This window comes from Zosterops lateralis (assembly GCF_965231275.1).
Source record: "Zosterops lateralis genome assembly, chromosome: 1".
Classification (NCBI taxonomy): domain Eukaryota; kingdom Metazoa; phylum Chordata; class Aves; order Passeriformes; family Zosteropidae; genus Zosterops; species Zosterops lateralis.
The window spans coordinates 71653178-71668092 of record NC_139762.1 but is presented as its reverse complement, the minus strand read 5'-3'; the positions used below and the strand labels follow the sequence as shown (position 1 = coordinate 71668092).

At 38.1% G+C, this 14915-nt stretch overlaps 1 protein-coding gene across 5 annotated transcripts in view; it reads left to right on the top strand.

Annotated features, from left to right (window-relative positions):
* The window catches only part of LOC310908507 (cadherin-6), a 103615-nt gene that overhangs the window by 39230 nt on the left and 49470 nt on the right, over positions 1 to 14915 (top strand). Inside the window, exon 1 of one of the 5 annotated variants that reach the window (XM_083859613.1) lies at positions 13758 to 13842. The exons of the other annotated variants lie outside the window; for them this stretch is intronic. The gene's annotated coding sequence lies outside the window, so the exon portion shown is untranslated. Of the gene's footprint in view, positions 1 to 13757; positions 13843 to 14915 lie in introns of those variants that run through there. 5 annotated transcript variants of the gene reach the window in all.

Genomic DNA, 14915 nt, shown 5'->3' with positions numbered 1-14915 from the left:
ACTTCACTTCAAAGCATTCCTGTGAGGGAATGATCATATTTTAACATTATGCCAAAAAAGGCTGGTTGTCTTGTTCAAAATAGTTATACCTGAGGGAAGAAGTGTATTCTGAGGTGTGCTCCTTAATATTAGTCTATATGAACATACCTCAGTTTGGCTAGCTAAAAATTACGAGATTAAGTAAACACAGTCTAGTGATGAATACTTTGGGGATCTGAATTTTATTATCAAGCATCACTAGAAAACCTGTTTTGCACATAAAGCAGGAAAATACCCCAAAGTTTCAGTTTTTGCAGTCTCACTAGATACTTAAATTGATAACAGCAGCTTCAAGACCGAGTTGCATCGTATTGTGCATTGTCCAAGGCCACAGTAACTGATGCATGCACATATAGCGCATGGGAAAAGGAGAAAGTCATTAGCTTGGATACTTTTTGAGTCATCCTGCACCCAAGGTGACAAATGTTACCTACTCATTTTGGTGAACCATGAGTTAGTTAGTATGGCTCAGCTGACAGACAGAAATGTAATAACTCTCAGATTTACTAGAGTTGTTAAACTGGGCTGTTACATATAGTCCATATCATGTAGCATTCTTGTTTGGAAGCTAGCCTTACAATCCCATCCATTTCAGTAACCATTTGCTAATAATACTACTCATCTGCCTTGGAGAATGTGCTGGATATGTGGAACTACAGGAAGAATGGCTGTTGACATCTCTACCACACCTTGGGTCAGAAGCTTGACTAAAGCTGTGTTGGTGCACCCCACTTTTGTAATGAGCCTGGTGTGGAGGAAGGATCGGATTTGTGCAGTTGCTTTGCACACTGAGGTGTGCCTTCAGTTTGCTCTGGAATTTACCATGTTGCATTGTTCTATAGGAATACAAGCAAATGCCTTAAAATAGGTTGATTTATGAACTTCTGCTTCAACTTTCTGTATTGTGTAGCAATCTGGAGATTATCACATAGATGTGTTTCAAACAAATGATGAAAGAGAGTGATAAAGTGAGTTTGTGAATACTTGGTAGAAACTGGAGAACAGGACAGGAGGATAAAACACTGCAGTTAAGAATTAGTGATTCTGGAAAGCAGTCCACTACTTAGAAGTGTGAATCAAAGAGCTGTCATTTGAATACATCACCATGTGGGTAACAAATCCCATCCAAAGGCAATCAACACTATCAAGGGTTGTGTGACCCCACCACTCAGAAATGTTTTCTCCATCCTGGTCTTTTCTCAGTCATCTTCTAACCACAGGACTTCTAAAGCTGCTGGTTGAATGTAAAAGCAGGATCTTGCTCTCCTGTTCCCAGTCCATGACAAACCATCATCTGTATCTGTAGTATTAATAATATCCAGAAAATTGATTAAAGGTATTATGATTTCTGGTGTATAAGGCTTAAATGTAAAACATTAAACATAAAAATGCCATGTACAATAATCACAATGTTACTTGGAATAAATTAAAACATGGCATTTACAATATGGAGAACACTGAAGCCACAAGGTGACAGTAATCTCTGCCGAGGAAACTGTTACTTCAGAGGTACGTTCTGCTTAATTTGCAGTTGTGTTCTTGGCAAGCAAAGTTGTGATCTGAAAATAAAAATCTGCTTGTTCTTAATTCTAATCTTTTCTCATTCTTGTTACCCTCACCACTGTTGTTCACTGTGACAGATCCAAAGTTTTTATTCCTATCAACTTCAACAAAAACCTAAATTCATTCATCCCTACTATTTTCACCTTTATGAGCTGTACTGATTTCACCTTTCAATTACTAACAGATATGCAGTAGGCCAGCAAGTACCAAATACTACTTTCACATCAGGTTTTACTGGGAAGTGCCAAACACCTTCTGAATTTTTTAAAAATTTCTCAGTATTACAGAATCTCTTCTAAGGCCTACAGGTGTTGGAATGCATGCACAAGTTTGTTACTATTCTTACGGTTTATTCATACCAATATCTCAAAAAACTCAGAATTTGCATCAACAAATAAACCTTCATATAAGTGATTATTTCTCATTTCAATGATTACTTTGTCTTTCTGAATGAGTCCTTATTGGTCTTTACTGATGGCTGCAGAGAGTCTGACTTTTGATCATCTCCACTTTCCATTAGCGATTAGTATTTAATTCTCTTTTGAGGAGACCAGTTGTGGTTGGAAATTCCATTTCATGAAGGTTATGTGCTGGAAACAGGCCCACCAAGTGAACATTATGGTATCTCTAGGGACATAGGGCTTCTTTTTCAGATAGAACATAAACTGAACATGTAAAAATCTCTCACTGGCAAATACATGGAGTTCCACCAGTCACTGGATTTTGCAGCTTGAATGAAAAATTTTGCCTCCCAAACTAAATTAGGAACAACCTGGTTTTATTTTAAAAAGGAGAAGGGTCATGGGGATGGTCTTCAAGACTATGATCTTGCACTAAAGATTTTCATGTTAAGACAATATGGTTTGGCACAGAGATGAGCTGAGGCACAGGGTTGGAGATCAAGCCTATAAATAACAGTATAAAAAACAGTTTAAAGTTTTGTTGAGATCTTTTTTTCCTTGTCTAAAATAGAATTTATGGATTTTGCCCTTCTACTATTAGGATGAAAATAAAGGAGAATAAAACAGCCTTAAAGTGCAATCAGAAGCAATTCAGGATAAAAAGCTAATCATGACCAAACAAGTGCAACTGCAGGGAAAAGGCGTAAGGGGACTGACCCCCAGCCACAAGGTTGATTTTGCCCAGCTAAGAAGATGAGGAATAGGGTTAGATACCTGGAGTGCTTATGGGGTACCATCCCTCAGTGTGAGTGAAAGGATTCCTTTCCCATCCCTCCCAGGCTCTGAAATGTTCAGAAGCAAAATAGTGATCCATTCTACTTCTGATTTTCTTCCTGCAGTTTTGCATTTTAATATCATTTCTTCTACACGTAGCACAAGTGTTATGTTCACATATACCCGGGAAAGAAAAAGACATTTAAAAAGTGTAGATTCCACGCTACACTACATAGAAATCTGTTAAAATTTTGCACAATAGACCAACTGACAATCTTCCTTTCACCTCCAGCCACAAGCTGTGCTTACATCCCTCCACGTCAGGAAAAGCACATTATCCATTATCTGTCTCTTTCCCATCCCACTCACCAAACAGCTGTAATAAAAAATCCTACCTTATAAATTACTTCAGAACACAAAGGGAAATATCTCCATTTTGTAACAGCTTGGCTAATTTAAAATGGAATGAGGATTCTTTTTCCCTCATGTTTTATGCTAGCATATGTTTTCTAGGACATCATATCTTGTTATCAATTTACAGCAAGTATTCATCCAAATTACTACAGGGTCCTCCAGCAAATGCAGAAACAAATTGACATTAAGAAGCCACACATTTTCTGTAGGGAGTCACCTTCTGCAAACCTTGCCTGCCCATAAGTATGCATAAAAATGCAGCTTCTGGGAAAAAAAGATTGAATTCTTATCTTGGGGGAATAGAGGAGGGAAGATGTACTATTAATAAATCCAAATGTTAGGCTTAAAAAATTATGCAGAGTTGAAACAGGAATGATATATTGTACTCCCCCATTTGAGAAGGAATGGCAAGGCAGGCCGGACATTGCCATTTTTTCCTTGAAGACAACCCATTTTCTTTCATGTGCTTATTCAGGACTCATGATTTGAGTGCCTTTTAAGTGGGAGTCCCCACAGGAACTTCATCCTGGCCCTTTCCCCAACATGTCAGTTCAATGGGTTTGCAACTCCACTGAAGTGAAATGCTCTCTTTCCCTGTTTAGCTTTCAAGAGCAATGAAACATGTTATTTTTTTTTCTTTTTTTTTTATGACTGAGGAAACCAACTTGTCTGCCACACCTTTTGCTGCAATTAGATATGAATAGGGATCCAGTCATCACTCCCAGATTCCCTGTACTTACCAGAGGGTCTAAGAAGCTGATAAAGGAAATTCAGAAGCCCCAGACACCATCGGGAAGGGCATATTCCCTCAGACTTCATTGCACAGTAACTGAATTTCAGCAGCTCTGCTCACATACTTTATCAGCCATGGGTACATGTCCAAGGATGATCTTGGATTTGGAGAGGTAGAGTCTAAACTGCAAAACCTAGGCTGGTGTGGTGACTATCGTGCTCCTCAGGGCTGCCCAAGCTTTGTCAGAGGCCCCAGAGCATGGCAGAAAGCAAAGCTGCCTTAAGTCACCCTCATCCACATTTCCCTCAGCATCCATATGGGCTGCACCTCTGAGATGCAGCTCCCAATTTCAATCAGCCTTGACTAATGAACTGACACTCTGTTGGGCATGGGGCTTGTCCCTGCGGTGCAAAACTACTGAGAATAGGGGCTGCTTCAAGAGCAAAACTTACCTTGTGAGCAAGAGAGCAATCACAGCCCTCATGACTGCACACAGTGCCCTTCCTTCAAGGCTGCTCCGAGAGGATGGCACAGGGGAGGGACACCCACTCAAATCACTGGCTGGGCTGGAACCCAACCCCTGCATTGACGGTCAGCATGTCAGAGCACTGCTGGCATGAGATTAATATAAATGCATGAAAAGCTACATCTGAGGGGTGTGCCCTGAGTTGTCCTTGTCTGGCTGCATCCCAGGATCACAGCTGGATAAGCAGCTGTGTCCCAGGTCTGAAGCACTGCCAAGCTAGAAGCCTCTTTCTCCTCTTTCTCCTTGCTGGTACTTATTTTCCCTTTTTCCACACTTCTGCTGCACAAAAATTGCCCATCTGACAAAGAGTATTACAGTCAAAATCTCATAATGGGCACAGGAGGACACACATTTTATGCAGAGCTGACAATTAGGGTTTATTGTTCATCTAATTGTTATTTCAACAGTAAAATCAAAATTAATCAGTTATTCCAAGTCCAGCTACAATGATGCTAATATTTATAGTTCACATTATCTAATTATTGCTAATTCCCATTAATAGTACAACCCAATTTGTTACTCAGCAACTTTGTGGTATCTACCTCCTTTTGTTATATCACACTCACCTTCCTTATGAGTAGGAACAGCAAATAATTATGACATTAATTTCTTCACCGGGAGGAATATCTTTAGTCATGCAACTGCTTGAGTTTTTTACACAGTCTGTTAATACCACTTTTTTAATTGGTGCCCAACTTTAGTTACCAGTTAATCATTTAAGAGGTGCTAGAACAACACGCATGCTGTAATTTCTTTAGGGTAAAACCATGAAATTTTAGAGTGAAGAAAACATCCAAAATAAGTTGAATATCAGTCATCTGTTGGGCAATTGCTGATTCAGCCAAAACAAGCTAATGTAAGCTCAGGACCAGGCAAAGCCTGAAGTGGCCTGTGATAAGGTAAAACAAAATCTGCAATTTTTTGGTAGCAGTGGTAACATCTTATTCCCTAAGATGCAGGGCTATAAAAGCTGTGCTTACACTGGTACTGCTGATGCAGTCTTGTACTTGCCAATTACATCGATGTTTATGTCAGTGAAACTTTTCTTACCTGCTCTTTTTCCAGCTACAGCCAAATAAACTGAAGTCAGTGTTCTATGTTATTCCCTCAAACACCTGAGCTTTTCTTTCAAGCTGTTCACATCTGAGTCTCACTTCCATTTAAAGGAACTGTGACTTGTGGTTTTAAGCCACACTTCACAAGGAATCACTATTCAGCACTGAAATTAAAGTTTATTTCCTACCAACAATAGTACGATTACAATAGCTGTTATCAGTCTAGGTAGTAGTTTATAGCATGGAGGTACAGACTTAAATATATATATACACATGTAAGCTCAACATTTGGAATATGGTACTGACAATGTATCACATTGCCAACAAACTTCAGGCATTTATAAACAGAAAGGAATGAACGTCTAAAACCATAAATCTTAGACAGAAGTAGATTGAATCTTGGTTTTCCACAGACAGACTGAATCTTGGGTAATCCCTACATCTTTAAAAGTGCTCATACTTGGAAAACAGTCATATTACTACTTACAAGTTAAAACAGCTTGCAGTAAATCAGAAGAAAGGGGTATTGGTTAGCAATTAAGAGAAATGAAAAGAGGAAGATAATTCTGGGGAAGAATTCCCCTCACATTACCTGTGTGTACCCAACATCTGTGTGGTGGCTAAGTTGCAAGGGTTTTAAGTAGGAGAAAGAATCTAATTTCTGGTTTAAACCAGAAAAAAAAAAATGGATTTGTTATGTAACTGAAGAAACAACATTTTGTCACAAGAAAATTCAACAGATAATGTGTAGATAGAGCTAAATAAACTGCTGGTGTAACCTCAATTTTGTTTTTAAGCCTGTCTTCATCCAGCAGGCAAGAGACGTCATGAAACTGTAAAGGTCTTACAGCCTCTTAAGAAGAGATCATTAAAAACAAAGTTTTCAAGACTTATGTAGAAACCCCTTAAATCTTACAGAGTAATGAAAAAGAAACGTGTATGTATTTATGAGTTTTATGAGTTTATCCATGTTCATTTTATAATAATTCCATAGATTTTTTTTTTTTTTTTTTTTTTTTTTTTTTGGTGTCCATGTAGTCTTTTGTTTCTGCATTAGGTCTAAAATGTCGGAGTATAAGAGGCTTAAAATGTCATTGGCTTGGTTGCAGTAAGAGTTTCTAAATGCCTTTGAAGGCTTGGTCTTTACATTCACCTTCTAGAATTTAGAAGTGGTAGCTTTACAGTTCTCACAGAACTACACTGAGAATAAATACAGTAAGGATTATTAAGTGATCAAACTCCTTGGTAATTGAGACTATGTGGTTACCTTAGGTGAATAAACACTCATGTTTGCAGGAAAATTTGACAATTTTCAGCTTACATCAGTTTGCCCATAACTAGAGGTGAGAAGGAAACAGGAAAGCAGAAGCTGGGAGGACTTTAGGATCAAAGCTAAGTGACCTTGACAGGAAGAAGGCTTTTACCTCTCCAGAAGGAAGCAGCCCAAGCTGATGACAGTCAAAATGCACTAGAAGTGCATGTAATATTTAAGATACTGAAGTGGAACATATTATGAGTGCAAAGAAGTCCAATTTTTAGAAATGCTTGAGATTTAATTAATTGCATTTTTTGTTGCAAAAACTGGATTTCTCTGGATATAGTCAGCAAATATTTGGTCACTTCAAGTCGTATTTAAATTCCAGTCATTTCAGCTCTTGTCATGAAAATCAGGGTAAAAGAAGTTTTTTCCAGTAAAAGTAACAAAAATTGAAAGAAGCAATAGTAGAACTGAGAAACACTTAAAAAAAATTAGGAGTGACTTGCTGGCTCTACTGACACAAAATTCCTAACAGTTTCAACAAGACTGAGGCTGGTAGTTTCTGTTCAATGCTTTCTCTAAGAGTATCAGAGAAGTTTAGATTTGTCTCAAGAAAATACTTAAGATACATAGAGTCTTTCCATTAATGGAAGAATAAATGATTTACCCCTCTCTGATGTGAAGGGAAGCACCAGAGATTGTACTAGCACCTCAGGTGGTCACATTTCTTACTGGAAATAATTTTCTTGAACATTAACTGCTCAGGGGAATGCCTGATGAAAAGGATTTTCTGAAACAGAAGAAGGTCTCTCTTGTCCAGATGAGTATCTCCTAGGGTTTTTTTAAACAGCGACATCAGTTTAGAGGCATAAAAGCTCAAATTATACAGAAATTATTTCTTGTAGTTCTGCTCCTCCCAGACAACTTCTCCAGTGTTTTTGATCTTGGCTATCAATCCTGGCAACTCCATGCAATTAATTCAGAATCAAAACCAAAAACTCCAGTGAGCAAAGGCCAATTTTGTCGTCTTCATTGGCTTACACAGAGCAATGTTCTACTGAATCCTGGACTGAGAACAACCACTTGAATCATACGTTCTGTATTTTTAGGATTAGCTCCTTCAATTGTCTCAAACATAAAAGCAGAGCTGTCCTAGAAGCTTCTAATCCCCAATTTGCTGCATATGATGAACACATAGTCATTTAGCATTAACAATATCGTTAAGAGTTGCAGGATGGCTCCAGTTCCCTTACATGGAAAACAATAGAAAAGAGTCTGTCTGGAACAGATTTTAAAAATAAAGCACCATATTCAAGTCTCCATTGCACAAAGGGAAGATTTCAGTAATTCCATTACAGACTCCACTTGCAAAAAACACAAACTCTCTATATCCCAAAGAGATTCCACATATAATTGCAAATAATTTAGTGATACTAGAAACACCAATTGTTTTAAGTCAGATTGCAGTCTTTCCTGACTTTTGTTGTTGTTTTCTTTTTTTTTTTTTTTCCATTCCTAAGAAAAAACACTTTTACAGGGATTTGATCACATATATTTTATTGATTTCAATGCCCAGAGAAAACTCCTCACCAGAGGAGTATGCTTTAACAATACAACCAAAGAGATTAGTCACCTGTATAGTATTTGATTTTCACAATGTATGTATACAGAGCTGTATGAACCGAGAGAAAAAAAAATAAAATTGTGCCATTCAAATTTCCTCAGTATTTATAATTAAGCAACTCATTAAGGTTTTTCAAAGAAATAATGACATAAGTGGCATTATTAAATACTTCAGAAGCTATTCAGTCACAAGTAACATTATTCTTTTATACATTTTCATATTCTGAGAAACATAAAATTACTGGCAAAAACTTATTAAAAGGCCCTTCTCAAAGAAGAAAGCCACCTCTCAGATTAGCAATTTGAAAAGCAAGTATGCATATTTCCTATTCAAGAAACTTCAAGAGTTTCAGAAACATCACTCACTGTTCACAAAACCTCAGTTAAATAATGAGTCATCATGGCTGGAAATACACACTGAAGTGGTAAAGTTTATTGCCTCACCTGAAGCACAGGTTGAGTGTAGCTGCTTCTGCCATGCACTTGAACAATGAATAAATATCATCCTTCTGGAAACAAAATGTCCTACTTGTCAAATTGCTAGAACATCCCTGCCAGCATGGCATGGTGTTTATTCACACTGAATGAACAACAAGCATGCCTTATTCCCATTTTAATACTCATTATTCAGTCCTAATAACTCTGAAGTCACTCAGAAATGGCCAGTCCCTATTGCTACTGCAGCTGCTTCCTCATGCTAGTCCTTCTGGACTATCCTTGTGGCTATCTCCACCTCCTGCCATCTAGTCTAGCCCTGCTGGAGAAGGTCTCCTAGATCCTTAACACAACCACAAATAGGATCAAAAGATCTAAGAAGGGAGGCCAGCCATCTTCATTAGCTTTCCTCTCTTTTGCTACAGCTTCTTAAGCTGTGTAGTTAATAAGGGAACATTAAGAAGCTTTTAGAGAATATAAAGTGTTTTAGTGTAGTCAGCTACTATCATGATGAAAGAAGTAACAGACCTTTACACCAAAAAAGAGACATGACCTCCTAATCTACAGTTCTTTTAATAGCACATTCATAATGAAATCAGTCTTAATGGGCATCTCTGTATTTTCTACTTGACTCCTCCCTTTGGAGCATATTTGCACAAATGGAGTTTGCTTTCCCACAAAGAGCTGAGCATTGCAGGCATTTCTGATTTGGTAGCACTCTGCATCCATTTCACATTGGCAAATGGCCGTGTAAGTCTATGAGAGTTAAGAAAGCTCCTGACAATCAAATGTAAAGTCAAAGTTTAGCTATTTCTATCATGCCCAGGGTCCAGTACCTTATGTCCCACCTTGTTTATTTTCACCTAATTTCAGAGTGAGAAATTAGCATATGTTTCTGTCAAGAAGTCAGGAAAAATGTACTGAGCACTGAGCCTTTAGCAGAGGGGAAGATGCAAGCAGCAGCTGGTGAATAGAAAACTGCTTAAGAAAGACAACTGCTTTGCTCTACCACAGATGAAATGGGGCACACTGGGAGCAGGGGTAGCGAGGAGAGTCCCTGTAGCAGGGAACTGTGAAACATAGGCACAAAAGATTAGGGTCACTAAAAGAAAAGAAAAAAAAAAGAGACATGATCAATTCTATTTAGTATTGTGGCTATCCTAGAAATGTGAAGTTACAGACAGTTGAAAATAAAGATAGAAAAGAATAATCTCTTTTGTACATAAGAAAAGTGCATAAGTTCTAACATGCCTAAATTAGAATTGTGGGAACTCTGCTTACCTGTTTGCCCTCACTTGTTAAAATGGTTCTGTTGTTAGAGTATCTGGGTTTCTTCTGATAGAAATAAATCAGAATTTCAGCAATTAATATCATATTTCACAACAATATACACTCTGCCCTAAGCACATCCAAAACATCCCTGTCAAAGAATTTTCTTTTACTTGTGTCTGTTATTGAACTGCCTAATTGCTACTGTCAAAAATAGTCAGTCTTTGATGAGAAGATATGCCTGTGCCTATTGAAAAAGATGTCTTACCTCCTCCTTTCTTTTATTCCTGGCTATGCATGTGGCAGTATAGCCTCTGCATTCATTATCACACTACAATACTTGAGGGAGAACGGCAATGCCACTAAAGCATCTGCAAGCCCAGATTTTTCTCCTGTCGTTGGAGAGTATCGCTGACACTTTGGCTTTGAGTAATTGCTGATCAGCACAGAAAGAATCTGTTGCCTGTGGTTCTGTTTTATTTATGGGAGCTTGTGGATAATTTTCCTCAGATGGCATGATACCTAATAAATGGTAGGCTGAGTGTGCATGGAATAAAGCAAAACAGGGTATCTGCCCTAGAGTGAGAGAAACAGTTTTAAGGGAGAAGCTGACCAGTTTTTTCTTTAATGTATCCAAAGATCTTTAATAGTTTCCTTACCAGATATTTTTGAGTGGTGGCATCCCATACCTATCTCAGACTGGAGTCTTGTTTAGCTCTATTTTTTTTTTTTTTACAATGAATGCCTAAAATGTCACTGATCACTTCTAAGAGCCAGTCTAAGAGACATCCAAATTCCAGTGTCTAAACAGAAATACAACAACAAGTTTTCAGACCATGTAGCTGTTTCAGTGGGAGACAAAGCACTTTCAATTAGGTACTGATGGTCACTGAAGAGTCTTTCTTATTATTATATTTCCTATTATCTGGATAAGAAGGCTAGGCTTCTTTTCAGACATCAAATTTTGATGTATAGTGTAGCCTGAATTTATTTTTGATGACACGCCTATTTGGAAGAGCCTGCTAGTTGTCTGTTCTAACATACATAAATAAATAAATAAAAAGGATTAGGAAAAACCACAGGCTTATAATTTAATAGTAGCTTATTGCATGTCTGAGGAGAACAGTAACTTGCACAACAGGATGACAGCACAGACTTATATCAAGTACTGCAACAAGAAATGAGATTTTCCTACAGCATTTTCCTGGCTTCAGAGTTAGTTACTTTGGTACTGCTGGAAACTCTGGCTGTAGTTCCATTCACATCTGCTATTCTCTGCCATTAAGGTGTTTGTCAGGAATAAAAAATACGCATATAAGATATGCATAGCAGTAGGAGCACTACTGATTTGTTCTCCTACTAAATGTAGTTGATTGCTTGACTGTTTTAGTCTTCTGTCAAGGAACAACTTCATTTAATTCACAGTATTAGTCTGTACTACCTGCTAGTCACATACCTATCTCTGGTTTAGATTAGAACACAGCATTAGCAGGGGCCTTCCTGCTGCAGGGGGACATTGGAATGCTGTGGAGGCCTGTCCCCATATCACCTGCAAAAGGCAGCAGAAGCTGGAAGCCTTTTGCAAGACCAGCAAGGACTGCTCTGTGTTAGTGCCACCCAGAGGCAGCTCATGAAGGGGACAGGATCAGCCGGGCTGTGTCTGTCCTTCCTCTCCCACAGCACTCCTAGCAGAAGTGACCAGCCTGCAATACCTACCTAAGATTGCTGCTCTTGCCTTCACACCCAGGCAATGTCAGATCCTTTTCCGAGTGCTCCAGCTCCAGTGTCCAATACACCCTCTAGCTCACAGCAATGTCCAGCCACTATGTGCAGCAAAGCTGCTCGTGGTGCTTAAAGCACAAGTAGGATGACTTCTTTGACTTCCATCAGAAAGGAAAAATAATAACCTGGTGATTACAATACTGCTTTAAGCCTCAAGAATCTAGGTCCAGATTCTGCAGATAATCTTGAATGACCACAGAAATTTCACTTAATGCAGCCATACAATGAAAACAAAATTTCCTTTTCTGTGCCATTCCTCTGTCCTGTATATTGAGACTGGTTTTGAACAGTGGATAAAAGATACACTCCCAGTGTGGCAAACTACAGAGACTGAGAGTGGGTATCTCTGGAACAAAATGACACTAAGGCTCTTTTCAAATGCCAAGTGAAAATAAAAAAATAAAAATCTCTGAGAACAGACAAACACCATCATCAGTTCACTCACCAGCTATTGAATGAATTCATACAGTCATCTTTTGCCATGGCCATTCATGAACTTAAGAAGAAAATACACTTCTCACTTCCCACCTTTTGTCAGTGTGTGCTTTTTTGAGGCCTGGTGCTCTCACTAGGTCCACTAGGATCAAATCAGTTGTATTGTACAAAACCACCATGTTAATAGTTCCCGGTGCGGGATGGAGGTAGTAGTTATCTTAGTATTTCTGCTGCATTTAGTTATTTTTATAGTTCTGCACCTTTTTTCTTTCCTGAGAGAACTGAATAAAAAAAATTACTTTGAAAGACACTATAATCAACGGCTGCTGGCTGCAATTACATTGTGTACTTGATGTCTTCATAAAGTACCTCTAGTTTAAACCCACAAATCTTTCAGTTTGAATTCTCTCTTGGCTCTGTTCTGTTTCATTATTTCAGTGGTGTATTTACAGAAATGATTGCTAGAGTATATGGGTTTATATAACAAAGATATAAAAAAAGTTTTCAGAAGATTAAAATTTCATAGCTATCTTTACACTGGAAAAGTGACATTTTGTTCCATTTATGACTGATATTTACAAAGGCAAGCCTTGTGGACAATAAAGAAAAAAGACATTTGGGTTTCAGTGCTGTAAAATCTTATTCACACTTGAGAAAATTTTTAGATGAAGACTTTCAGATTTAAATGGTCATAAGAGAGACATAATTGTAAAGTAAGCTCAAACTTAACAACGGCTTTTTAAGTCCAAGTCAATTATGGACAAGTCTGCAGTGTTACAGCTTCTGAGTATGTGAAACTTAGCTATTACTGAAAATATCCAGCAAGAAATTATTTGCTATATATGAAAATGTATTAAAATGATTTATTAATATATATGAATATGACACTGAAAAGAAGTGAATATGATAAATTTGGAAGCTTCTATTTTTTGAAGTTAGCCAGAATACTTTTTTTTTCTTTGTGCGACTAATGTCACTTTAACCTTTCCTCCTCCATGGTAGGAAAGTAATTTTTTTTGCAGATTTTCCTGAAAGACTTAATCATTTACTTGCAGTCTTGCCTCCAGACTAGCAAATTCACATTCTTCACATTAAATAGTACAGCCCCAAGGACACCCCAGGGTCCTGGCTTCTCTGACTCATTCAAATTCTCCTAGGGACTTGGACATTGCTCCTTTGTCTTGGCTTTGTAATAAGGTAAAAACCGAATAACAGATCACCAGATCCTTACCTAGAATGCCTCATTCACATGTGACGCAGTAGATGCAAAAGTCATTATTTAGCCATTTTTCTTCTCCCCCATTAATGCTTTCCTCACCTTTGGTTCCTCAGACTTTGACAATGAGTTGTTGATGTCTTCCTCTGTCACAGACCTGACAGATTTAACACTTGCACGTGATGTTTGAGCCAGGGGTGAGTCCTTCCAGTGAGACCATGTGAGTACAGAGAGTTCCTCTTGCGGCAGAGTCTCGCTGGGGGACTAGGAAGTGACTCTCCTGCATAGGGAAGCTGTGAATCCAGAGCCTGCAGTCCAGGTACTGTCACTGCCAGTTGGTTCTGTAGAATTGTTTGGAATTTAAGCAGGCTCAGTTTGCCTGACAGACTTAATTGGTTCTGGTTGGGTAAGCATCTAGAAAATTACATCAGAATATTTTTAATATGTTCCCACATCATCTACAAAGTTAAAAATAAGTTAGAGCTTCCAGAGTAGAACCCTCCTTTCCTTCCAAAGATACTGCTGATAAACACTTCATATGATGACAAAGCCAGGGACTAGCTTGTATCTTTCTAGCAACAACTCTAAATTAGACCTGATTTGGGGCCAGTAAAGGTACATATAGTTGTGCATTCATAGTGTAATCAGCTAGAATGAGAAAGTAGGGTCTATTCTCTTTCTTTGTGCATCTTTCTCTAAGAACTTAAGCAAACTGCATAAGGATAGAGGCATTTGCTGTGTCACAGAAATAAATAAATAAATAAGCAATCCTCAAGCCATAAAACATGCCCCATGCTCAGTTTCCTAGATGTTATGCCAAAGAGAGTATTAACTTCCACCATCTCATTCTGGTTTTGTGCAAGAATAGCAGTACATTATCAGTTCTTCAAAACACAGTTGATGTTCTAATCAAAACACAGTGCACTAATGAACCTTAATCCAAATCTGTGAAGCTTTGTATGTAGTGCTTGAACAATGAAACTGTACCTCAATGCCCAGGGAATAAAGGGTTTATTAAACTGGCACTTCTGTTTGAACAGAGGTTATATCAGAAACTTTAGAGACACCGATGGTTGATAACCTATTTAGAAGCTATTTAAGATCTAATTATCAGCAGTCCATAATATCCAGGATATATAAATTCATACAGAAACATAACGGAATGCATGAGTTCAGAAAAGAATTTATCCTAAAGTCCATACTGTAGTATGCTTTATAAAGCATATTCCTCTGAGAGTCTGCTTGCTGATGGAGTGAGTACTATGGAGCTGAACAGAAAGGAATGAGGAAAAGCTGTTTTCTCTCTCCTTGCTGATGTCTCTCATGGGAAGGCTCTTTGATAGTCTGGTTTATTTAACAACTAGCTGGGAAGACCATTGCAACTCACAGTGC